Source organism: Loxodonta africana, chromosome 1 (assembly GCF_030014295.1).
Source record: "Loxodonta africana isolate mLoxAfr1 chromosome 1, mLoxAfr1.hap2, whole genome shotgun sequence".
Taxonomy (NCBI): domain Eukaryota; kingdom Metazoa; phylum Chordata; class Mammalia; order Proboscidea; family Elephantidae; genus Loxodonta; species Loxodonta africana.
In genome coordinates, this window is record NC_087342.1 from 69,775,660 (window position 1) to 69,801,901 (window position 26,242).

At 43.8% G+C, this 26,242-nt stretch overlaps 1 protein-coding gene across 10 annotated transcripts in view; it reads right to left on the reverse strand.

Annotated features, from left to right (window-relative positions):
* RIPOR2 (RHO family interacting cell polarization regulator 2) overlaps positions 1 to 26,242 on the reverse strand; it is a 296,826-nt gene that overhangs the window by 96,959 nt on the left and 173,625 nt on the right. The window contains exon 1 of one of the 10 annotated variants that reach the window (XM_064281479.1): positions 15,621 to 15,810. The exons of the other annotated variants lie outside the window; for them this stretch is intronic. The gene's annotated coding sequence lies outside the window, so the exon portion shown is untranslated. Of the gene's footprint in view, positions 1 to 15,620; positions 15,811 to 26,242 lie in introns of those variants that run through there. 10 annotated transcript variants of the gene reach the window in all.

Sequence of the window (26,242 nt, forward strand, 5' to 3'; positions counted from 1 at the left end):
CTTTTTCTTTAGTTTTCAATTATTATTGCCTTTAGGGTTGTTATGAGTTGAATCAACTTGACGGCAATGTGTTTGGTTTGGTTTGGTTTACTATCAATATCTTTATAAATCCGATCTTTGCACACCTGTGAGTGAATGTCTGAGAATCATAACATCAGCAAATGACATGCTGCAACACTGTATGTAGTACACACTACTAATGATAAGATCTACAAAAACAAAACAAAACAGATGGTGTAACTTGAATACTTGCCGTAACTTGAATACTTCGTAAATCGGGGACCACCTGTATAGAATCTTAGAGATTGTCACAGTCAGAATCTTCAAGGGATGAGAGAGACGCAGTCAGTAAGTACAAGGAAGTAGCAAGATCCAGAAGCTTAAAAACACACACGCACATGTAGACACATCAAACTGTCCAATATATCGTTAATAACCTGTTTGCAGTCTCACAATTGACAGGTACTCCTCTTTGGAACAACTACTTCTGTTCAGTTTCCTCTTCTGTAAAATGGGGAACGTAACATTTATATCATACAGTTACTGTGAGGATTAAGTGACATCAAGCCTGTAAATGCTGGCACATAGTACATGCTCAGTAAAATCGATAGTATTATTATTGGAAGTCCCTGGGTGGTGCGAACGGTTAACACGCTTGTCTGCTAACTGAAAGGCTGGTGGTTCCAAATCACCCAAAGAAGCCCTCGGAAGAAAGGCCTGAGGATTTACTTCTGAAAAATCAGTCACTGAAAACCCAGTGGAGCACAGTTCTACTCTGACGCGCACAGGGTTAGAATCGTTGGAATGAGCTGGAATCGATTCCATGAGTTGGAATCAACTCCATGGCAACTTTTTTTTTTTTTTTTTAATAATTTTTATTGAGCTTTAAGTGAACGTTTACAAATCAAGTCAGTCTATCACATATAAGCTTATATACACCTTACTCCATACTCCCACTTACTTTCCCCCTAATGAGTCAGCCCTTCCTGTCTTTCCTTTCGTGACAATTTTGCCAGCTTCCAACTCTCTCCATCCTCCCATCCCCGCTCCAGACAGGAGATGCCAACACAGTCTCAAGTGTCCACCTGATATAATTAGATCACTCTTCATCAGCATCTCTCTCCCACCCACTGTCCAGTCCCTTCCATGTCTGATGAGTTGTCTTCGGGAATGGTTCCTGTCCTGGGCCAACAGAAGGTTTGGGGACCATGACCGCCGGGATTCCTCTAGTCTCAGTCAGACCATTAAGTCTGGTCTTTTTATGAGAATTTGGGGTCTGCATCCCACTGTTCTCCTGTTCCCTCAGGGGTTCTCTGTTGTGCTCCCTGTCAGGGCAGTCATCAGTTGTGGCCGGGCACCATCTCGTTCTTCTGGTCTCAGGATGATAGAAGTCTCTGGTTCCTGTGGCCCTTTCTGTCCTTTGGGCTCATAGTTATCGTGTGACCTTGGTGTTCTTCATTCTCCTTTGCTCCAGGTGGGTTGAGACCAATTGATGCATCTTAGATGGCCGCTTGTTAGCATTTAAGACCCCAGACGCCACATTTCAAAGTGGGATGCAGAATGCATGGCAACTGTTTTTGTAGTTGTTGTTGTTATTGGTATTATGATTCTTATCAGGCTAAAGATGAAGACAAATGACCTTATCTAAACAATGAAAAGTTTTAGGTTTCTTATGTTCTGCTTTAGTTTGCTAATAATGCAAATTGGCCTTGCTACAACCTAAAATCTTAAGTGATAAATTCTGGCACAGTAATATTACTATGAAGGTGAAATTCAAATGTCTAAGGTGGGCTCCCCCGGGAGGGGATGTGTCGAAAGGTTCAAGTCATCCTTAGTTTCCCCTACTAGCATTTTCGGTTGGCAAAATCTAATTATGGCATGCAAACTTGCCTGAGAAAAGTTGTATCACTTTTTTTTTTTTTCTGGAAAAGAGCAATCAAGGGCCAAATACATATGTTTTTCTTTCTCTTCCTGAAATTTCCTTTGGTTGCTTTTTTGGATCTTTACAAAACCTCGATGGAAGCATACAAAAATAAGAGTTAAGTTCAACATGTAAGGTTTTACTTTTTGAACTTCACTGCAGTGCTTTGTGATGACTAACTCAACTTAGCCTCCTGTATAAGCTACCACATAAGACATTTCTTATAATTCATTGCTAGGGGAATTTGCCCTCTGAGAAACTGCTGTGTTTTGTATGTCCATCTTTCTGATAGTAATAACTTCAGTGACAATTTACTAGGTTCCCCTAGCTGCCTGGCTACAAGGAAGCTCAGCGCAAAACCTGTGGCTCAATTATACCAAGAACTTGAATTACTTAAAGGTGGCATATATGCCTTCTCTGCCCCTTCTCTTTGATATTAATTTTCTACTTCCTGAATGGGACGTTATGGTATGCTCCCTCAGATTTTTGAAAAGTCACAGAGTATAATTTTCTCAGTAAATTTTAACCAAGTCTTATGCTTCTTTTAGGAGTCCCTGAGTGGTACAAACAGTTAATGAGCTCAACTGCTAACTGAAAGGTTGGAGGTTTGAGTCCACCCAGTGGCACCTTGGAAGAAAGGTCTGGTGATCTACTTCTGAAAGAACAGCTATTGAAAACCCGCTGTGGCACAGTTCTACTCCGACACACATTGGGTTGTCATGAGTTGGCGTCAACTCAACAGCGGTTGGCACCGGTGGTGTTCTTCTCTCAACTAACATGTATACGTTCAAAAAGGACCTAGCAGCTATCCACTGCTTGACTAAAGTCATGGAGAAATGGCCATCCGTGTCCATTCATGGCTCCATAAAACATTCCAGCTGCTTGTTTTCGTTATAGCTTTTGGAAACCACTGAATCATGGAGCTTCAGGGACAATGTATTGGGAGCTAGGAACCCTTGCTGTAAATCCTCCGTAAATCATGATAAAGGAAATAATCACCATTCCCAGTGAATTATCCCCACAAGAGAAATTACATTCAGGCTAACATAGAGTCCATGCAGATAATTTCTCTTGCACAGGTTTGAAAAAAAAAAAAAAAAAGATCACTTATGGAAAAGATGAAATACGAGTTAAGTCAGTGAATCAAATCTATTGTTCTGGAAATTATATTCAAATCTAGTCATTCACATCTGAGAACTCTATTTGTGATGCAAATCAAAACAACCCCCTCCCCCCAAAATACTTGCGATTAACAAACCAGTGCAATTTTGCATCTCTTACAGCTTGGTTACCGTTTAAATCTTTTCTGGTACAAAGATAGAAGGATAAACCACGCTTCAATTAACCAGATCTGACACTCTTCATTTTTCTTCAATGGCAGGTAATTATCCTGTAAAATTCTTCTATGCGTAAATTAAAACTGCATGAATTAACAACGATCCTATTTTCCTACATCGGGTAATTAAGACAAAATTGATCAAGGGATACTTTATATGTGGGTATGGATCAGGCAATAGTCTTTATAAAAGGGAAGAAGTAATTTCTTTTTTTCTCAAATGTGCTTTTCCTCCATTTTCCTCCCCTTTTGTGGGGTCGTTCAGATCTCCGGGGCATTGTGAGAGCTGGTCGTTTGCAGCTAGGAAGGCAGCTTGCCACTGCCAACAGCGTTATTTATCAGGATGCATTGTTTTTTGAAAAAATGTGCCTATATCATTTCTCCATGACAAGGTGCCTTCTTTGCAGACACACTGCTTACTGAGCTGGAGTAATGAACCGTTCGGCTGGATAATGTAAAAAAGCTTAGATGATTATAATAGAGTCCTGAAGAGTCTCATTAATGCCTTGGTATCAACCGAGATCCTAAGCCTGAAAACAGAATGCAGAGTCTGAGGTCTGAGTTGCTAAGCCAAATGATTTGGCAACCGCCACCCAGCTAAGTGGGAGCCTTAGGCTTACTGAACATGCTACTGTACACGCAGTTGCTGTGGGAACTGTAGCTCTGAGTTTGGGTCCTTTGTGTATGTACGTTGGTAGCCATAGCCTGGACTCTGAAGCCAGATGGTGTAGGTTTAACACCAAGCTCTGTATCTTACTAATTTTGCTGGTCCTCAGTTCTCTCATCTATAAATAAAACGGAAAGGATAATAGTCATTACCTCAGGGTTATTGTGAAGAAGAGATGAATTAGTACATGTGCTTGGCACACTGGAAATGCTATCAGGTGATAGCTATTGTTATTATCAAGGAGCCCTGGTGGTTCAGTGATTAAGTGCTCGACTGCTTCTAAAAGGTTGGCAGTTTGAACCCACCAGCTGCTCCATGGAAGAAAGATGTGGCAGCCTGCTTTCATAAAGATTTACAGCCATGGAAACCCTACGGGGCAGTTCTACTATAGGGTCTCTATGAGTCGGAAATGTCTTGACAGCAGTGAGTTTTTGGCTATCGTTATTATCATCATGTAAAAATCAGTTGCCATTGGGTTGATTCTTTTTTAGAAGTAGGTTGCCAGCCTTTCTTCCGAGGTGCCTCTGGGTGGGCTCGAACCACCAACCTTGTGGTTAGCAGCCAAGTTCTTAACCTCTTGCACTACCAGGGACTCCATGTTTAGGTTCGGTGTTTCATGACATAAGAGGGGCTTTTCATCAACATGCACTATGACATATATGTACACACGCACCTATAATTCATAATTTACATTTGTTAAAAAAATTACCGTGACTTCAGACTGCTCTCGGGCACAGGAAGGCCTAGCCTTTGCACCTACATTCAGGATCACATGATTTACCCAAACGAAAATGTAAGAGCTGGTGTGCAGGGTCGAGCTGGATTTATTTTTCCCCAATTTGACTATAAAGGAGTGAGACTCCTACCCTTAATGAAAGACTATACTTTCCCTCAGTATATATATATTTTTCAGTAGCTATATCTTTTGGAATCGACTCGAGGGCAATGGGTTTGGTTTGGTTTTTTATCTTTCTTGATAACTGTATATTCACATCTGAGAAAATGTCATGAGTTAATACAGCCCCTCAGCCTCTTCTCGCTTTGGCTATTTTCTTCCATCAATGGGGAAAAAGCCATTTGGCAGCAATCAGACAGCCAAAAAGATTACATCTGGAAAATATCTTAAGGTGAAGAAACTCATACTGTGAATCTAAAAAAAGAAAAAAATGACTTGAAAAAGAAACACCGCATGTCATTTCTATCCAATTTTAGGCCGAAGGCTATTAGGACAAAACTCAGATGGCAAATTTTTTTTTGGAATGTCATGGGAGCCTGGAAAGGGAGCAGTTCCTGACCTCTCTTATGTCGTTCTAGGGGCAGCTTTCCACTTGGAATACAAAGCATGAAACCAAGGGCAATAGTCAGATCTTAAGACAAGATAGTCAGACTTCAGGCCCCAGTGGATTTTGACTTCAAACAGGCCATGTTTTGGGGACTGAATGGGGTAGGCAAGCAGGAACAAATTATTCCTCCCTCTCTCCAGCTTAACACTGTTTGCTGGACACGCTGCGGTGAAGGAACCCTGAATTTGGAGTCCAAATGCCTCAGCCCTATCCAAGCCTCTCGTACATGTTAGCACGGTGACCTTGGACAAACCTGTGAATCTGTTTGGCTTCAAGTTTTGCTTCCTAGTTTGTGAAATCAGGGACATTAGTATTAGTCATGCCTACATCACAGGATTGTTCCGTGGTTTAAGTGGCACAATGGATGTAAAACTTTTTAGAAACTGCACAAACTCACAGAAGTGTTATTACTGAGGCAGTACTCAGGTATTATTATAATACCTTAGATAATAGACTGAGGTCCCTAGGTGGTGCAAACGGTTTGCGCTCAACTGCTAACCACAAGGTCGGTGGTTTGAACCCACCCAGGGGCTCTGTGGAAGAAAACACCTGGTGATCTGCTTCCATAAAGATTATAGCCAAGAAAATCCTATGGAGCAGTTCTAGTCTGTAACACACGGGGCTGCCATGAGTTAGAAATCAGCTCAACGGCAACTAACAACAACATAGAATATATTAAAAACATAGACCATATTGTCAATAGGATCTAGAACTTGAACTTCGGAAGTAGCAAAATTTATGAAACAAGAAAAGAGAGGTCTACTGGGGAAGGAGGGAACTGCTAGCCATGGCTAACTACTTTAGGTGCCAAATCATTGTGTGTTAGTCCAGTTACTGTTTCTTCTCTACTTTTTCTTCTTCTGAGTGAGTTCCTAGTCTGAAGATATGCCCCAAAGTAAAGGTCAGGAGCACCCATACTTGCCAAATCAAGATAGCTCTGTTTTAGAAAGATGTCATTTGGATTTTTGCTTATTCAGACATTGGAGTTCCAGGGTGGTTAATCCCAAGAGCAGATTAACCAGCAAGCAAGGTACACACAGGCTTACTTGTGCCCATTTATTAATCGGTAGTACCTTACTTATTGAGTAATCTGTCCCTGGCACTGGTGCAAATGATTAACATGTTTGACTGCTAACAGAAAGGCCAGAGGTTCAATTCTACCCAGGGGCACCTTGGAAAAAAGGCCTGGAGATCTATTTCTTAAAAAATCATAACCACTGAAAACCCTACGGAGCACAGTACTACTCTGACACACGTAGGGTCACCATGAGTCAGAATCGACTTGATGACAACTGGTTAACTGATTTATTCAAGTGCTGGATTAGCTAATGGGAAGTTGCTTCTCAATTCCAATTTCCTTATAATTCTCCCTCAACAAACAAGCCAAAAATATGTGATAACTTGCTTCTGACATAAATTTTAAGAATGAGTTTCTACAGGAGAAGAAGTTGGGCTTTAGATTTGGTTATTCTACTCTGACCATTGTCACGTGGTTTACCTCACAGAGATTTGCTAGGGATAACACAAGACGGTGGTTTTTATTGACTTTTTTCTGCATCTGACTGGATGGACCGTTCCAGTAATTTTTTGCTGTGTAAGAAATCATCCCCAAAACTTAGTGCTTAAAACAACAGGAACCAGAGAAGGGCTAGGTTGGGCAGTTCTGGCTCAAGGTCTCTCATGCAATCAGGTAGTGGCTAGATACGGAACAGCTGAGGGCAGCTGAAAGCTGGCCAAACATCTTTCTCTCTTCTTGTATGAGCTAGTTTGGACTTCCTCACAGCATGGCAGCCTCAGGAGGGTCAGGCAGCTTACATGGCGCCTGAAGGCGCCAAGAGCTAGTATTCCAGCAAGCAAGGCAGAAGTAGAACTATCTTTTGTGATCTAGCATTGGAAGTCATATTCTCTATTGGTTGAGAGAGTCAAAATTTTGAGGGGTGGGAACATAGGCTCCATCTCTTCATGTGAGGAATATCGGAATTACATGTAGGAAGAGCATGTGGGGTGGGAGATACTGTGTTTTGTTTTGTTTTTTTAATTTTTTTTCTTGTACTTCAGATGAAGGTTTGCAAAGCAAACTAGTTTCTCATTAAACAATACACATATCATTTTGGGACATTGGTGGCCACCCCCACGACATGTCAACACCGTCTGCTTCTCGACCTAGGGTTCCCTATTACCAGCTTTCCTGTCTCCTCCTGTCTTCTCGTCCTTGCCCCTGGGCTGGTGTGCCCATTTAGTCTCCTTTTGTTTTATGGGCCTGTCTACAAGTGTGAACCTCAGGAGTGACTTCAATACTGAGTTATAAGGGTGTCCAGGGGCCATACTCTCTGGGCTTCTCTAGTCTATGTCAGACCAGTAAGTCTGGTCTTTGTGTGTGTGTGAGTTAGAATTTTGTTCTATATTTTCCTCCAGCTCTGTCCGGGACCCTCTGTTGTGATCCCTGTCAGAGCAGTTGTTGGTGGTAGCCAGGTACCATCTAGTTCTGCTAGACTCAGTCTGATGGAGGCTGTGGTAATTGTGTTCCGTTGGATTAATCTTTCTCTTGTGTCTTTGGTTTTCTTCATTCTCCCTTGCTCCAGATGGGTTGAGATCAGTTGGAGTATCTTAGACGGCTGCTTAGAAGCTTTTAAGACCTCAGAAGCCACTCACCAAAGTAGAATGTAGAACATTTTTTTTTTTTAAGAACTATGTTATGCCAATTGAGCTAGATGTTCAGGGTGGGAGATATTGTTGAAGCCACCTTTGGAAAATATCATCGGCCATATGGGCTGTCAGTAGTCAAATGTTAAACTGCAGGAAATTAATATTTATTCCTGATACTAATACTTATACATAATCTCTCCCTAACACCACCCTGTGAGGAGTATCTGGCAGACCAGATAGTAATTTCTAGTGAGGTAAAAACACAACTATTCTGATACTCCTACCCCCTTCGGGCCTTAATGACTTAATAACACTTTTTAAACTTTCTAAAAATTTCAGGCATCCCCTTCTGTTCTGCCACATGCCACCGTCCCTCAGAGAAGGATAGCTGAGTGCCATGCATACACCTGTGGCGCCCCACATTCCCCATGACTTCCCATGGCAGCTGTGTTGGACACACCTGATTGAGGGTCAACATCTATTCCAACCCCCCTACAAGGTGCCTTCCTGTACTCAGGCCAGGAAGCTGAAAACATTTCCCAGGATCCTCTGCAGCTAGGATTCCAGATGTGATGGAGGTGCCTCCACCAGATACACGTGCTTAAGATTGGAAGACAGAAGTGAGGAGGCTGTGTATATTCGTTTCTTATGGCTGCCATAACAAATTCCTACAAAATTAGTGGCTTCAAATAACACAAAGTTATTATCTTACAGTTCCAGAGGTCAGAAGTCTGAAATGGGTCTCTCTCACTGTGCTAAAATCAAGGTGTTGGCTGGGGTATGTTACCTTCTGGTGGCTCTATGGGAGAATCCATTTCCTTGCCTTTTCCAGCTTCTAGAGGCCTCCCACATTCCTTGGCTTGTTGTCTCTTTCTCTGTCTTCAAAGCCAACAACATTGCATCCATCTAACCATTCTTCCATAGTCACACCTAGCTCTGACCCCAGTCGGAAAAGGTTCGCCACTTTTAAAGACCTATGTGATTAGATTGGGCCCACCTGGATAATACAGGCTATTCTCCCCATTTCATAACCCTTTACTGAATAGCACCTGCGGGATTTGCTTGCTGTGTAAGGTAACATATTCACAGGTTCCAGGGTTTAGGATGTGGGGGGCATTATTCTGCTGACACTGTGTTTCTCCTACTTCTATTGCCTCTGCCCAAACCTTTGTGGAGTATCTGGTTTTCCCATGGTGGCTTCCTGACTGGGGCTGTTGCCTGATCACAGCAGTGACAGCGTCATTACAGAACCAGGCAGCTTCTTGATCATAGATGAGGCAGGTGGCTTCATTAGTGGCCCAGCTTTGCAGTGTGGCTTTCAAATGTGCTCTGAACACTCAACCTAGTGTGTGTTTTCTTGGCCATCCTGACCCAACTGTTTTATCTGCTTTCTCCTGAGTGGACTCTGTTCTCTGCAACTGAACCATGATGAATGTTCCCAATGCTATATCCCTGTGTGTGCATCATCTCAGCCCCATCTCTCTCTTTAACAGTTGCCATCAAGTTGACTCTGACTTGTGGCAACCCTGCGTGTGTCAGAGTAGAATGTGCTCCATAGGGTTCACAGTGACTGATTTTTTTAGAAGTAGATTGCCAGGCCTTTCTTCCAGGTGCCTATGGGTGAACTCAAACCTACAACCTTTTGATTAGTAGCCAAGCATGTTAAAACTGTTTGTACCACCCAGGGGCTGTCTCTCTTTTCTGAAGATGAAATGTCACCAGAACAATTATATTAAAGAGTGGTACAATATGGATCATATCAAAGTAGCTAAAATGCTACCAACGATCTTATAAATTAAAAGCATAGCATTGCCACTCAGAGGTTACCAGCCAGTAGTTATCCTGGAATCTTCATTTCGAAGAGTTGTCCTTGGACCTTCACCTATCAGCAAGGCACTGAGTGTGGGTACACATTAATTAGAAGGTAGAAAGTCCCAGCCAAGGCTATGTTCAGGTCACTCCGTGCCTTCTTATGCAGCAAAAAGTGGGGAAATCAAATGTTATGCTGGAAATAACTTCTTGGGAGCAGCATTGGTTCCAGGAAACTGTCACTTTGAATTTATTCCTCCTATTTTTTTTTATTAGGAGGAGGAAAAAAGCTTACGCTCTTTTTGTTCCTCTGCATTGCTTTTGTATTTCTAAGGTACCCTCCACTCTCCACTCCCGCCCTTGCCTCCCTTCCAAGAGTCCTCTTGGAGTACAAGGACAGAAAGAGACAAGCTTAGAGAGAATGGAGTCATTGTTTTTTCAGTTCCTTCCTGAACAATCTGCTTGAGGAGGAAGAGATCACTTCCAGGGCTAGTGATGAAGGCCAACAGCATTGAAATCAAAAGATAATGGCAAATTGCAAGGAAGTTGCAAGATACTGTTTTTCTGCACATAAGGTTATTTTTTGATATGGTCATTTGGCCAATCTTTTTTTAGTATTATCATCATTAATAGCCTGTTTTCCATCATTCACAATCATTCCCATCTGACTTTCCTTGCAAAACATAGCTCCTCACTGTTCTGATCTTTCCTACCTTCAGTCTTGATCTTACATCTAGGGAGTTAGTTAATATTTGATGCCTACTGTTTGCTAGGAGTTCTGATGGCACAGTGGTTAAGCACGCGGCTGCTAACTGAAAGGTCAGTGGTTCGAATCTATCCAGTTATTCTGTGGGAGAAAAGACCTGGCAATCTGCTCCCATAAAGATTACAGCCTAGGAAACCCTAATGGGCAGTTCTACTCTGTCCTATAGGGTTGTTATGAGTTGGAATTGGCTTGACGGCATGCAATAACAACAACTGTTTCCTAAGCAGCATACGAGCCCTAGGGATACGGGAGCAAACAAAACAGATCAACCCTGGGTGGTGAGAATGGCTAGGTACTCAACCACTAACTGGACGGTTGGTGGGTCGAACCCTCCCAAAGGTGCCTCAGAAGAAAGGCCTGGCAATATACTTCTAAAAAATTAGCCAATGGGAAGCTATTATTTAATGGATATAGAGTTTCTCTTTGGGTTGATGAAAAAGTTCTAGAAATAGATAGTGATGATGGTTATACAACATTGTGAATGTACTTAATGCCACTAAACGGTACATTTAAAAATGGTTAAAATGGTAAATTTTATGTCATGTCTACTTTGCCACAATATAAAAACAAACAAACAAACAACAAAAGACAGCTGTTGAAAACCCTAAGGAGCACAGTTCTACTCTGCACACACAGGTTCGCCATGAGTCAGAGTCTACTCAATGGCAACTGTGGCTTTTTTTTTTTTTTTCTGGTGTCTTCATGGAGCTCACAGTCTTCCTAGGCTTGCTTGGTAAATCTTACCTTCCATTTATCTGTGATCTTACAATAGGCACAGCCCCTGTGTGGCCCAAATGGTTAAGAGCTTGACTAATAGCTGAAAGGTTGGTAGTTCAAACCCACCCAGAGGAATCTTAGAAGACAGGCCTGTCGATCTGCTTCCAAAGGTGACAGCCTTGAAAACTCCGTGGAGCAGTTCTACTCCGCACCTGTGGAACTGCCATGAGTGGGAATCAACTCAACGACAACTCATAACAACAACATAACAGGTGTACGGATGCAGTCTTTACTGACTACGCCAATCACGGCCCTCTCCTTTCTCTGACCTCTCATAGCCCTTATTTCTCAGGTGACCATGTAACCTATCATGCAAACCAGAACGCTTCTGTGTGAAAAGGGAATCTATTAATAATTATAATGCAACAACAGGTGTCTTCAGGGCAAACCAGGCCATACAGTCACCCACAACATACCATCCACCACGATGACATGCTCTCTTATAGCTTTTAGTATTTCCTGGATTTGTCCTCCTTCTGTACCAGACTGTGACCTCCCTAGAAGGGATAACCTGTGTCTTACTCATCTATCTAGTGAAACATCTAACTTTAGCCTGATCGTGGAATGGTTGCTCAGTAAACACGTGTTTACATTGAAAAAATATATATATATGGTATGCCTCTATGTTACATAACATTGCAGACTTGGGCTAAAACTCCACCTCTGGAATAAAAATGATGGTTAATCAGTTTATTATATTATAGAATGTTAAACAGCGTGAAAAGTACTGTCTTTGTTTAAAATTCCTCCCTCTTTCCTCTGACAGAGAGACTCATTTTGACCTTATGGAACACAACATAGAAATATTGTGCCTCATTTGCTTTCACTGCTGAAAAATAAATGCAATTTCCTTTTTAATTAGTGTAATGCATGTGTGAAAACATTCATCTCTACACAACACTCCTCAGTGTCATGTAAACAATGCACAATACATTGGAATGGCTTCTTTCCTTGATAGCGTTCTGGGTTTCCTTGGGGGAGGGCATGGGGTCACGGGTCAAATGATCTTTTCTGGATAGCCTGACACACTCTGAGAAAAATAGCTATTATTTTTTCGGGGCCATTTCCACCTTTAAGCCTACTTAAGTGTGTGACTGAAAAAATCTGGGCCATTAACCCAGAGGGGAAGTGGGTGGCCACAGAGAGGGGGTAAGGAAGATGGGAGAAGACATGTAGATATTTCAATACGAATTCATTCAAGATACATGTACCAAGTGACTTTGTTCTGTTGAATCCATTTGAAAGCTCCTGTGTGCGTAATGGGTGAGGTTTTAATTTTCCGGGGGGGAAATGTTTCAAGAAACTGCCCCTAAGGATATGATTTCGAAAGTAGAGATGAAGCCAAAGTAAGGATTCTTTCCAAATGAAAAGGAACATATATTCCTGATCATTTTCCTTTTCTGAACTGATCTTTCTAGTAATCACATTGTGGGGTATTTACATGACAAGTGCTTTATGACACCATGCCACATCTAAGTTAGCCTTTGGGGAACCAATTATGTGCCACGGGCCTATGAGGTAGCTCCTCTCCCTTCCCCCACACCCAACTCCCTGGCTTCATTGTCTGTTTTCAGCTGGTATTCTTTTCTGGTTGAATGGCCACAAACACAAGCTGTCTATCTCCCGGAGCTCATGGAGCTCAGCTTGGCTGATGAAAATGACCCTGGTGAAGGAGCTGTTCACAAGCACAAGGCCCTGCCCGCGGCCACCAGTGCAAAGGAAGCCCAAGTGGAAAGTCAAATCTGCCATTGCCCTGAGGAGCATCCATTGTGTGAATAAAATGGACTTTCACTGCTACCACCACTTCCTCCCCAGAAAAGCAAGAAAATGGTTTTAGACTTCTGATGTCTTTTCAGCTTATTTTTTTCCTAACCCACTGAATGCAATGAACAGTAAAATAAACACTGACTTGCAGACTCTTCAACCCAAAGGTCCTTTGCTTGCGTGATCCAACCATTTAATGTGCAATGTGAAAGCTACGCTGTTCACCCTCCGTAACTACCTTTGTCTGAGTAGTGAGCCAGTAATCTGTGAATTAAACCCAAATGCAACAGGGACGTGACTTGGTTACATTTAGAAGTGGGCATGTGGTTGTTATCACAGCTGGGCTGTGGGTTGTTAGCATAGTAGGGATGTTTCCAATATAAAGACCTCAAATTTGGGGCAGGACACCTGGTAATCAAGGGTAAAAAAAAAAAAACTGAGGCCGTAGAGTGGATTCTGACTCATATCCATGGGTAGGTCCCTAGGAATGGAATTTCTGCTGTCACACCTGACTTCTCCAGGTGTCCCTTGAAAGGGGACAGGACCCTTCTCTGCTGGAAATAATTTTACTTCGCAGTTAACAAAGGAAAGACGAGCCATTTTTGCAATTTCTGTTTGCGTACTCAGAATTCTATGCAAGTCCCCCGTGCATGCTTTCAGATTTTGTCTCTTTCTAGCGTGGCGTTTCTTTATATTGATGCTGAAGATAAAACATTCAAAGCAAAATCTCACGTTAGCGTGTCAGAGGAATAAGGAAGCAATACCAGTCAGGGGTCTTTCAGAAAAGCAACATATGCAGTATGCTTTTACTAATCAGATTCCCCAGTGTTCAGGTTTTCTGATGTTTGGATGCTGTAGATTTTTGGGCAGGCAAATGCCTTCCCTTCCTGTGGAAGAGCCGTGATTTGGCAGGGTCATAAGTGAAGGGGTCAGCTGGCTACAGGGGCTCATCCTGAGGGCTGGGATTGGTGAGGAGAGGGGAGGACTTTTCCTCAAGCTGTTGCTACCCTAAGTAGACACACCCCTGCAATTTATTCAGACAGGAGGATAGCAACTGGCTGCTTCCTAATTAACCACAGGAGAATAGCCAGGAGGATGCTGGTTCTTGGAGAGTTAACGGCTGAGATCCCCTGCTTGTGACAGCAGTTAAAACATAGTTGATAGAGACACAACGGAGGTTGATGATGATGATGATGTTAGTGGGTAAATTCAAAGGCTGGTCCAAAAAGGCTAGAGGAGCAAGAGGAAGAGGGCAAGTTGGCTAACAGGAATCCTGGGGTGGGGGGTCAGGAGGAAGAGGGGAACATTTTCAGAGCCAGATAAACCTGATAGAAAACAAAAAGGAAGAAACCAGTGCATATTACACAATGGGCCAAACTCACACAAGATGCCCAGTCCCATAGAGAGGGCCAGCTTCAATATCTTCGGGAATGGGGCAATGATTGATACAATCCTAGAACTGTAACCAAGTGCATGGACATGAGAGGGGTAGGAAGTGGGGAGCAGGGAGGAAAGACAGCCTCGATGTATTTTCAAAGACGATCACGGCTGGTTTTCTGTGATAACAAGGTTAAACACTGAAGCGACACGTATTATCTCCAGGACCAGAGCCTCCTCATCAGCCGTCAATCTCATCTCCGCCCCTCTCCTCCACAGAATCGGCCCAGTTCTCTTGGTTTTCCACTTGTTTCCTTGCTCCTGAAGGCATGCGCCCTGTCACTTCGCGCTTCTGTCACCTTAACACCTGGATGGCTTCCGCTTGTCTAATTTCAATCAGCGCCCACTCCTTTCTAAACCGAGAGGTCGCTAGCCGCTCCCCCTCCCCTGCGGGAGGGAGCGAGGACGCTATAGCCTCTAAGTCAAAGAGCCGAAGACGCGTCCCTTCTCCAGACCCCTCGTCAGTCACAGAAACCTGCCACGGCGGTCCTGTCATCAGGTGCATCCCTCCTCGCCACCTTGTCACGCACAAGCTCGACATCAGTGCAACACATTTCTCCTTTCTCGCTCCTCCTCCCCCACCCCGTGCCCCCATTTTGGTGTTCAGGCACGGTGGTGAAGTGGCTGGTTCATAGCCAAACTCAATCTGGGCAGCCACGGTTCGCGTGCGGACAAGTTAGGACCCGGCGGACCGCGCTCCCAAGCCGGAGTTGGAATCCCCACAGGCACTGAGCGTCGAAGTCGTATGGTGGCAGGGGCCACCGAGGACCCCCATCCGGGGACGCTTGTACCCCACTCCTTCCGGCATTGATTGTCAGGATATGCGCATCCCTGACTCAGAAATGGCCCCAGCCGGGGGGACACTGCCCCGCGCTCTTTACCTCTTCCTCTGCCCTTCCCTCCAGTCTCCTGGGCACCCCTCAGTTCTGCAAAATGTGCATGTGCCTCTTTCGCTCAGCAACTTCACGTCTCTACCCTCTGGGCATTTGATACCCGGACCCTCCAGGGCGTAGGAAGTAGAAGGACGTCCCCGGTCCCAAGGGCTTTTTAACATGCAACATTCATTCAAGGCGAGGACACCCCCCCGCCCCCACCTCACTCGGGTTATAAGCAAAATCGGAACGGAAAGAAAAATTTTAAAAAGCTGCACCTACCTAAAGACGAAGGCTCCTTGTCATGACAGGGGATACGCAGGGTTCCTCTGGCACATAAAAGGGTCTGTGCCAGTGCAATACCCCGGGCTGCCCGCCCCTCCGGGTTAGCTGACAGCCTGAGCTCGCTCACTTAGGGGCTGGGGGGAAGGGCTAGAGGATGCAGTCGTGTCCCCGCGCCCAGTCCCCGGCACCGGCTGCCCTCCCACGTCGGCTCCCAGCAGCTGTGGCGCGCGCGGGGCAGTTGCGGGGCTGGCGCGCGAGGGCGGCGGAGAGCGGAGCAAGCACCGCCGAGCGAGCGGAGGGGCGGGGAGCAGCGGGAGGGGGAGGCGCGGCCGCGGGCTTGGCCGCGTCACTTGTACAGGGAGGGGAGGGCTGGTGGAGGGAGACAGCTGCTTGACAGTTACTTTAGCCCAACTCCTGAGGGCTGAGCTTTAGTGCCTGCCTCCAGCTGATCTCCGGAGCGCCAGGCTCCTTTGCAACTAGCTAGTGTTGCAGTTTGGAGCTATCCATGGCATCCGCTTAGGGGGAAGAGCCGGTGGAGGGTGTGCATTGAAAAGGAGAGGAAAAAAAAAAAAAAAAAAGCATTGTCTTCCAGTGAATTCTGACTCATGGCGACCCCATGTGTTATAGAGTAGAACTACCCCGTAGGGTTTTCTTGGCTGTGATCTTTACCGCGGCAGATCGCCAGGCCTTTCTTCCTTGGCACCACTGGGTACCACCAACCTTTCAGTTAGCAGCTGAGAGCAAAATGTTTTTCAGGACCAGAGACCTTGACAGACAAAAACATTCCATAAAAGGGCCTTTTGGGGTGGAAGCTGTGTGGGACTGGAGACTACAAGGGCCCAGAAATCGGGTTCTGACTTTGTCTCTGTTATGGGTTGAATTGTGTCCCCCAAAATGTGTGTCAACTTGGCTAGTTCATGATTCTCAGTATTGTGTGATTGTTCACCATTTTGTCATCTGCTGTGATTTTCCTGTGTTCCAAATCCTACCTCTATGATGTTAATGAGGTGGGATTAGTGGTAGTTATGTTAATGAGGCAGGGCTCTGTCTATGTGTTGTGTCTTAAGTCAATCTCTTTTAAGATATAAAAGACAGAAGCCAGCAGAGAGACATGGGGACCTCATAACACCGAGAAAGAAGCACCAGGAGCATAGTGTGTCCTTTGGACTGGGGTCTTTGTGCTGAGAATCTCCTAGAGCAGGGGAAGTTTGATGACAAGGACCTTCCCCCAGAGCTGACAGAGAGAAAGCCTTCCCCTGGAGCTGGAACTCTAAATTCGGACTTCTGGCATCCTAGCTGTGAGAGGAGCCCTGGCGGCAAGGTGGTTAAGAGCTCAGGTTGCTAATCAAAAGGTCAGCAGTTCAAATCCACGAGCCGCTCCTTGGAAATGCTATGGAACAGTTCTACCCTGTCCTATAGGGTTGCTGTGAGTCAGAACCAACTCGATGGTGCCTAACAACAACTAACAAATTGTGAGAGAATAAATTTCTCTTTGTTAAAGCCATCCACTTGTGGTATTTCTGTTATAATAGCACTAGATAACTAAGACAGTCTCCATCTCTGAAGAGGGAATCCCTGCCATGCCTTAGCTTCCTCATCTGTAAAGCCACCATATTAAACAAATGATGTACCTAGAGTGTTGCACAAAATGGTACTTGCAAGGTGCATCCACCCATCCCCAACTTGGGATTCAATCACTTTGGGAGGGAATCAATGAGTATCTGAGAGCTTAGACATGATCAAAATGGAACACCCTAGCAGGCTGTCAACACTGAAAACACCTGCATCCAACTGTGATGACGAGTCTACGCCCTCAGGCCTGCAATAGAAGCAGCTAAAACCATAAACTAATCAACCATATCATAACTGGCCTAAGAAAGTTACCCTAACCAAAGGAGCCCAGTCTGCTCGATACCTAGAAAGGGCACCAAAGAGGAAGCTCTGGGCAGCCTTAGACCAAGAAAGGTGACCTGAGCAGTGGTTTGTGAGTCTGTGCCCTTCATTACAGCTTGATTTTCCCAGACGCCTGCTTTCAAGCCCACTAAATAGTTCCTGACGGCATTCAGTCTTTACATGTAGACATTTCTTGAGAGGAGAAAATGTCACCTAGGTGACAGGAACATGTCTGGTAAGTGACTCTTTGTATGTTTTCTATATTGGTATTCTGGTCAATACATGAATCTTTTTTGTGAGTTGGAATCGACTCGATAGCACTGGGGTTGGGTTCTTGTGAGTTTGGCTGAGTTGAGTCAACCTTATAATGATAAATGCTACAGTTTATTGACTATCTTCTTTTGTCCTTGGTTTGAGAACAGGTCTTTTACAAGCATTCTATCATTTATTCCTGACTATAATCCTGCTGTAGGTATTATTAGGTATTATTATTACCATTTTATGGATGAGGAAACCAAGGTTCAAGAGAATTAATGTGACTTGTCCCAGCTGACACGGTTTAATCAACTTTTAGGTATATTTGAAAAAGCTGCGTTCTGACACCTGCAAAACGTGGGCCTTTGGTGACCCTACTACCTTACTGCATTACAGATCCTGGCTCTTCTCCTCAGTCTTGACCTGGACTCATCCTTGTTGTATGGCTTGGTTGATACCTGATAGCCGAGACCAGGTTTTGCTGGAGCTTCCTTACTTTACTGCCTTTCTCACTTCCTCTTCACTTCTCTGGAGATCTCCAGACATTCCGGGGTAAATAACTCTGATACTCACAAAGGTCTGAACTGCTACATATCTCCTCCATCCATTTTCCTCTTGGCAGCCACTAAAATGGTCATAAATAAAACTGCTATTGGAACCTCCATTCGTACCGTAAATATGGAGAACTGAGGAAGGGACACCAGCTGCCCCTTGGAAACCCTATGGGGCAGTTCTATTCTCTTCTGTAGGGTCGTTATGAGTTGGAGTCAACTTGACGGACACAGATTTGACTTCTGTTTGGAGGAAGGAAAAAAAAAAAAAGAAAAAACTTCCCCCACCAAAAAAAAATTTTACAACCAAAACGGAGATAAAAAGATTAACGGTGTAGGAGCTGAACGATATTGTTTAAAATAACAGTAAAATCACAAGTCAAGTAAGAGTTAAGTCAAATAAATGGTAACCCATTGCCATCGAGTTGATTCTGACTCATCACCCTACAGGACAGAGTAGAACTGCTCCATAGGGTTTCCAAGGCTGTAATCTTTAGGGAAGCAGACTATCACATCTTTCTCCTGCAGGGCTGGTGATTCGAACTGCCGATATTTTGGTTAGAACCAAGCACTTAACCACTGTCACCAGAGCTCCTTCAAATGAATGGTACCCCTCACCAAATAAACCAGACCAGCAGAAGGGAGGAGACAGAACCTGGGTCTTTCCCTTGAAGGATAGCTAGAACTGGGGCAGGTGAGAGGGGAGGCAGTTAGTTGTAAAGGTATATTTTATGGAGGACTAAATGTGGAGGTTCTAGGGATGATGTGTGCATAAAATCCTTAGATTAGCAATCAAGGCCCTCCACACACACACACACATAAAACCATTGCTATGGAGTCTATTCTGACTGATAGTGACCCTATAGAATAGAGTAGAACTGCCCCATAGGGTTTCCAAGGAGTGACTGGTGGGTTCAAACTGCTGACCTTTTGGTTAGCAGCATAGCTCTTAACCATTGTGCCACCAGAGCCCCAGGGCCTTAAGTCACACTCATATGCTGAAGATTCCCAAATTTAAATTCCCATTCCAGAACTCTACTTTAAGATCAGATAGCCAAGTATCTATCTAAAACTTCCTGCTTGTTTTCTTGCACACCAATTCTTGATTCTCCTTCCTACATGCCAAACCTGGTCCTCCTCCCCTAGACTTAACCATCTCAGTAAAATATACAACACTAATATCCAACCAGGAGTCCCTGGGTGATGGAAATAGTTAAATGCTTGACTATTAGCTGAAAGGCTGGTAGTTCAAACCCACCCAGAGGTGCCTCAGAAGACAGGCCTAGTGATCTGCTTCTGAAAGGTCACAGCCTTGAAAACCCTGTGGAGCAGTTCTACTCTGCACACGTGGGGTTGCCATGAGTAGGAATTGACTCAACAGCAACTCGTTTTTTAATATCTAACCAGTAGCTGGAGCCAGAAACCTGGAAGTCATTATTGATTTTTCCTTTTCTCAAAGGGAAGGAATTACACAAAAATTCACCCAGAAATTCTTGGTTGGATATTGTTGTTGGTTGCTGTTGAGTCAATTCTGATTCATGGTGACCCCATGCGTGCAGAGTAGAATTAAAAATTGGCCTCCTATATCCTCCCACACCAAGAAGCCCTATTGTTTTTGTCTCCAAAATACATCTCATTCTTGGTTACCTCTTCCCTGCTCTACTGGCATCACCCTTCTCTAAGCATCCTTCATCTTTTGCCTGAATCTCAGTTACAGCTTCTTGTCTGTACTTTGTACTTCTCTAAAATCCATTCTCCACTGTGGCAAGCAGACTTTAAGATGGCCCCAATGATTCCTGCCTCCTGATATTTACACACTTGTGTAATTCCTTCCCTTCGAGTGTAGACTGGCCTCGTGACTTACTTCTAGTCAACAGAATATGGCAAATGTGAAGGGATGTCACTTTTGTGATTAGATTATAAAAGTTTCTGACTTCCATCTTGCTAGTGGATTCCCTTGCTGACTTTGATGAAACAAGCTGCTATGCTGGTAAAGTCCACGTGACAAGGAACCAAGGTGACCTTTGGTCAACCAGTAGCAAGAACTGAGGCCCTCATTCCAACAACCCACAAGGAACTGAATCCTGCCAACAACAATGTGAGACTGGAAGCAGATCCTTCCCCAGTTGCACCTTCAGATGACACCTCATCTCTGGCCAACACTTTGATTGCAGCCTTGTGAGAGACCTGAAGCAGAGAACCCAGCTAAGCTGTGCCTGGACTCCTGACCCAAAGACTATCAAATGTGTTGTTTTATACTGCAAAGTTTGTGATAATTTGTTACTCAGTAATATTATCCACACAGAAGGCAGAGTGATTTTTAAAAATATATACAGTATTGTGGCAATTCTCCTATTTAAAATCTGCTTTGGTTCTCCAATTGCACTTAGAATAAAACCTAAACCCATACCAAACCTTTCAAGACCCCGCATGAGCCGTCCCTGCCTGCCTTCCAACCTCACTCATGCCTCTCTCCTCCCGCCCACTAAATTCAGATCACAAGGGGCTCCTTTTAGTTCCTTAAACAAGCCAGCCCACTATTCAAAGATGTCTTTCCTGACCATCCACGTCTTTAAGTACGTCCTTCCCCCAATTATTGTCTTTCAACACCCTGTTGCTTTTATGAGTTCCTGGGTGGTTCAAACAGTTGATGTACTCAGCTGCTAACCAAAACGTTGGAGGTTAAAATTCAATCCATAAACACCTTGGAAGAAAGACCTGGTGACCTATTGCCAAAAAACCAGTCATTAGAAACCCTGTAGAGCACAATTCAACTCTGACATACATGGGGTCACCAGGACTAGGAATTGACTCGACGACAACAGTTTTTTTGTTTGTTTCTTTTGTACAGTGATTGTAAATGTAATGGCTTTGCCCTTTTCTTGTTTTTTATTTCTCTTTCACTAGACTATGAGCTCATAAGGGCCGGGGCCATTTCTGTCATATTTACTCTATCCCCAGCACAGAGCAAGAGCTCAATAACCATTTGTTGAGTAAAAGATGGATATCCCCAGCCTTCTGAAGCACCTCTTGACTCCTGCGATGGTTTTTTTATTTGTCTTGTCCAGTGCAGTTTCTCGTCATCCAAATAGATTTTTTTCCATTTCCAAGGAGCCATGTTCTCCATTCAGTTTTCACAGATTCTTTGCCCCTCTCCCTGCCCTCCCACTTCAGAACTTCTATAATGCCTTAGCTGACTCTCAGATGCTTGGCACCTTCTACCTTGTATCATAGCTACTTACATGGAGCCTGATGATCCCACACTTTTCTCTGTTTACCTCACTCTGGATAAAGAGACCTGGGAAACAGCACAGATATGCAGTGGGATACGCAGATACACAGTGAGAGAAACGGGCAAGGAACTACTGCAGATTAGCATCTGTGCTAACAGGCCACATAGCAAACATCTGGAGGGAGGGCCTAACATCCACTCTAGAGAGAAGTTGTTGCTGTTGTGAGCTGCAGTTAGGTCGGCTCCAGCTCATGGCTACCCCATTTACAACAGAAAGAAACATTGCCTGGTCCTGTACCATCTTCATAATCATTGGTATGCTTGAGTCCATTATGATGTCCATTGTGTATTTTGAGTGGCGTCCAACCTAGGGGCTTATCTTCCAGGACTATATTGGACAATATTCTGTAATCCATAAAGTTCTCACTGGCTAATTCTCAGAAGTAGATTGCCAGGCCTTTCTTCTTAGTCTTAGTTAAGAAGCTCTGCTGAAACCCGTCCATTGTGGATGAACCTGCTGGTATTTGAAATACCGGTGGCAGAGCTTCCAGCATCCTAGCAACACACAAACCACCGCGGTATGACCAATTGACAAATGGGTGGTGGCTAGAGAGAAGTAGGCTTCCTATTTCCCAACTCCATTACCTTCCTGACTCAGGAACTGAACTGGTATGAATGATGTATGACCTTTACGGTGGATGGGAGGGGACAAGGAATGACAAGAGGGAGCAGGTAAGTCATGCTGCATCATCTTAAGTGACGTTACCTCTCTTAAGCCTGTAATAATCTGCTTTTTCCATGCTGTCCCTATTTGAGCCCTGGTGGTTGCAGTGGTTAAGAGATTGCCTGCTAACCAAAAGGTCGGCAGCTCGAATCCATCAGCTACTCCTTGGGAACCCCATGGGGCAGTTCTACTCTGTCTTATAGGGTCAGAATCTACTGGATGGCAATGGGTTTGGTTTGGTTTTTGGTCCCGATTTGAAAGTAAAGAAACTGATGCTCTGAGAGGTTGAGAAAGTAACTTGTTTATGATTACAGAAACGAAGCTGAACAACAAAAACAAAAACCCATATCTAATGAATTTTGCATAACTTCTATTTTGAGAGTGTTACATGTTTGCCAGACTCATAGAAATATACTTTAACAGAAAGTTGTATAAAACTTCATGTGTGCAAACTGAACTCTTAAATACACTGTGTATTTTTACAGAGATATGTGTGTAAGGCCATCTAATCACAGAACCCACATCTAACAAGGTTTTTAAAACTTTCCTATATTAAAACTGGAATGGAATTTACTGGGTGTTCCCAAACTCTGAATGACATACTCAAGTCTGTGAAACTTCACACACACAAAAATCTCTAACAAATTTAGTAAAACTTCTCTATTAAGAGAGACTTACAGGTTTGCCAGACTGGTAAACACGTTTTTTTTTTTTTTTTGGATGGAGAGAGTTGTATGGAATTTCACGTTCACAAGCAATCTGAAATACACTGTATATTTTTGAAGAGATATGTGTCTAAAGATTCCCATTAAGAAAAGAAAGAAAAGTGAAGCTCATATTCTGTGGTTCCAAACTGAATGCCCTTTTCACCACAGCACATTCCACTCCCCAGCCACCAACTTCCCCTTTTGGGCTGGGGGGATATCTTGCTGAGGCTTGTAGATACATGTGGGGGTGTGCGTGTATATACAGAGCCGGAGGCCAGAGGATGGAGAGAAGTGTAGTGTAGCTCTCCGGGCTGGTGCCTTTAGATTTGCCTTGAGATTGCCCCACTCAGCATCCTGGATTCAGAGCAAAGCTCTGAACAGGAATGAAGAGGGTACAATGAGCTGCAACCCCCCTTGAGCTAGCTCTCTTGGAAGGGAGCACAGGATGTGGGGTATGGAAGGTGAAAAGCCCAATACAGACCTGGTTTCCCTGGTTAGACTGGAAGCTTCCGGCAATGGGCTCTGTCTTAGATGGCTTGGTAGCCCCCATATTCCTAGCATAGTGCCTTCCTAGAGACCAGGTGAATGAGAGAAGCACCAGATAGCACAGGTCTAAACAACCAGGACACACTTCATACTGTATTGTCTGGGCAGAATCCCAGAGAAGTTAAGTGATTAGCCCGAGGTCACACCAGGTAATGAGCCAACACCAGAACCGAGGTATCCCGGCATTTAGTCCAAAGTTCTTCACGCTGCCTTTTAAATCAATGCCTCTGCTGTGGTGGCGAAAGTCTTCATTCCAGAGTGGTTAAGTTTTTGTTGTCTTTAGTCTTTCTGTTATAACGCTGTTTGCTACTTCTAGGTCCCTATTACTGCCTACCACCACTGTCTGTTTGTCATACTGTGGTGACTTGCATGTGGCTCTGATGCTGGAAGCTATGTCACCAGTATTTCAAACACCATCAGGGTCACCCACGGTGGACAGGTTTCAGCAGAGCTTCTAGACTAAGACAGGCTAGGAAGAAAGGCCTGGTAATCTACTTCTGAGAATTAGCCAGTGAAAACCCTGTGGATCACAACAAAACATTGTCTGATTACCAATGATCATGAAGATGGTGCAGGACTGGGCAGCATTTCATACTGTTATACACACAGTTGCCATGAGTCGGAGATGACTCAGCGGCAACTAACATCTGCCTAAATAGAATTCTTTCATCCCCCAAACTTTACTGAGCCCTTGTGATCTCATCTACGAAAACGGAGAAGCCCACAGTTTGTCAGACACTGGGGTTGGGGTACTATGAAAATATTGTGAAATTCTTACATTGCTATTTCATGCCAGTGGAAAGGAAATGGTTCCTTCCAAATAAGAAACGGTTTAACTCAAGTTTTTTTTTTTTCTCCTCATCAGTTTTAATTGGAAACACCCCTAAGCACAAGTGATAGCTATTATTTAAACAAATAATTTTATTGTGTACGCAGGTGTCAGACACTCCGCTAAGGGTGGGAGACACAGAGGTAAACTCTACTTTGTGGAGTCTAGTGGTGAGAAAGGTTTAGGGATGAGAATAGCCATAAATAAGTCAGATGAATGCTATGAAAGAGGAAATACAGGGTTTATAGGCACTGTTATTATTTTTGGTACCAGAAAACAGGGTGTTTGAATTTCAACAGTACTGAAAATGGCCTTTTTTAACCCTGCTCTCCTCTCATGGACATTTTTTTTAGCTACTTTTTGCTTAGAGAAGAGAATCACCCAAGCCAGCCAATTGTTCTTTCTCCACCAGTCAATCCTAGTGACTGCACAGTTCATCAGAAGAATGTAGAAGAGCATCTGAAATGCAGCCCATTTAGTTTCCTGATTGAGAGGTTCAGATTTGTAACACGAAACTCAGAACATACCTGAAGACACACTGCCACGATGAACCAGGTGCTCTAACTGGAAGGTCCTCTCAGAGGTATCAGTTACATCTAGGGACCCCTACCCATTTTTATTTCTATATATACCTTCCGCCTATGACACTGGTGGATTCTGGCTTCTCTTGGTCTAGTTGACTACCTTAGTTGACTACCCTTAACCTGTATGGTGGACATGTAGACCTATGCTCTACCCAGGACAACAGAAAGGAAATGAGTTTCAGCGACCTTCTCCACAATCACTGGTCAGTTCTTTTGCTCATCTTGACCTTCCCACCAGAAATGCTGAAGGACCCTCCCTCATTCAGATTTGGAGAGAGGCACCAGATACAACTGAGTTCTGATCTCTCTTTGTAACTGTGATGTTTAATATCCATGCGGATAGCAGATCTAACCCTGATTCTGAGCTCCTTCCCTGCTCTTATGACCTTCCTCTATACTCATTTAGGCACCCAAAGGCATGGTCAGACCATGAAAGGGGTTCAAGGATTCTAAAATCCTTGAACTCCTTTCTGCTCTATAAGTCTTTACCTTCCACCTTGCTCACATCCATTGAATTCTCTATTTACCCATCTGACCAGTCTCTCTCTCTCTCTTTTTCTTTACTTTCAATTTTCTAATTTATGGAGTACGTAAGAATCACTCTGGTACATTCATACAAGGGAATATTACTGAGCCATAAAGAGAAATGAAGCCTTAATACATGCTGCAACATGGATGAACTTTGAAAGCATCATGCTGAGTGAAATATGTCAGTCACAAGAGGACAAACATTATATGATCTCACTTCTATTAATATCTACAACAGGCAAATGAGACTAAAGTTTGTTAGTGGTTACCAGGGGTGAGAGAGAGGGAGGGGGAAAAGGGAACTCACTGCTTAGGGGACACTAATCTTCTGTTAAGGGTGATAGAAAACCATGGTGATGGTTAAATAACATCATAAATGTCAGTAATGTCACTGAATTTGTACACGTGAAGAATGTTGAAAAGCTAAATGGTTTGTTACATATATATTTACTGCAATAAAAAAATTAAACTACAGAAAGAAGAAAAGAATGTTGAAATGGCAATGGTAAATATTTTGTTACATGTATATTTACCACAATCATAAAAAACAAGAATCACTCTGGGAGGGACCTTAAAATGTGGCTTCTCAGGTCATGCCCTTCCCATTCCAGTTCAGTCATTTTAACAAGCCCATGGATGGTTCCAGTAAAGTTGTCTCAGAACACGCTTTGGGAAATGCAATCTATGTAAGGTCCAAACAGGTGTCCATCCCCCTCAGCACTATGGACACCTTTCCAGCTACACCCCCACTTCTCTGCAACGCAGGCCCT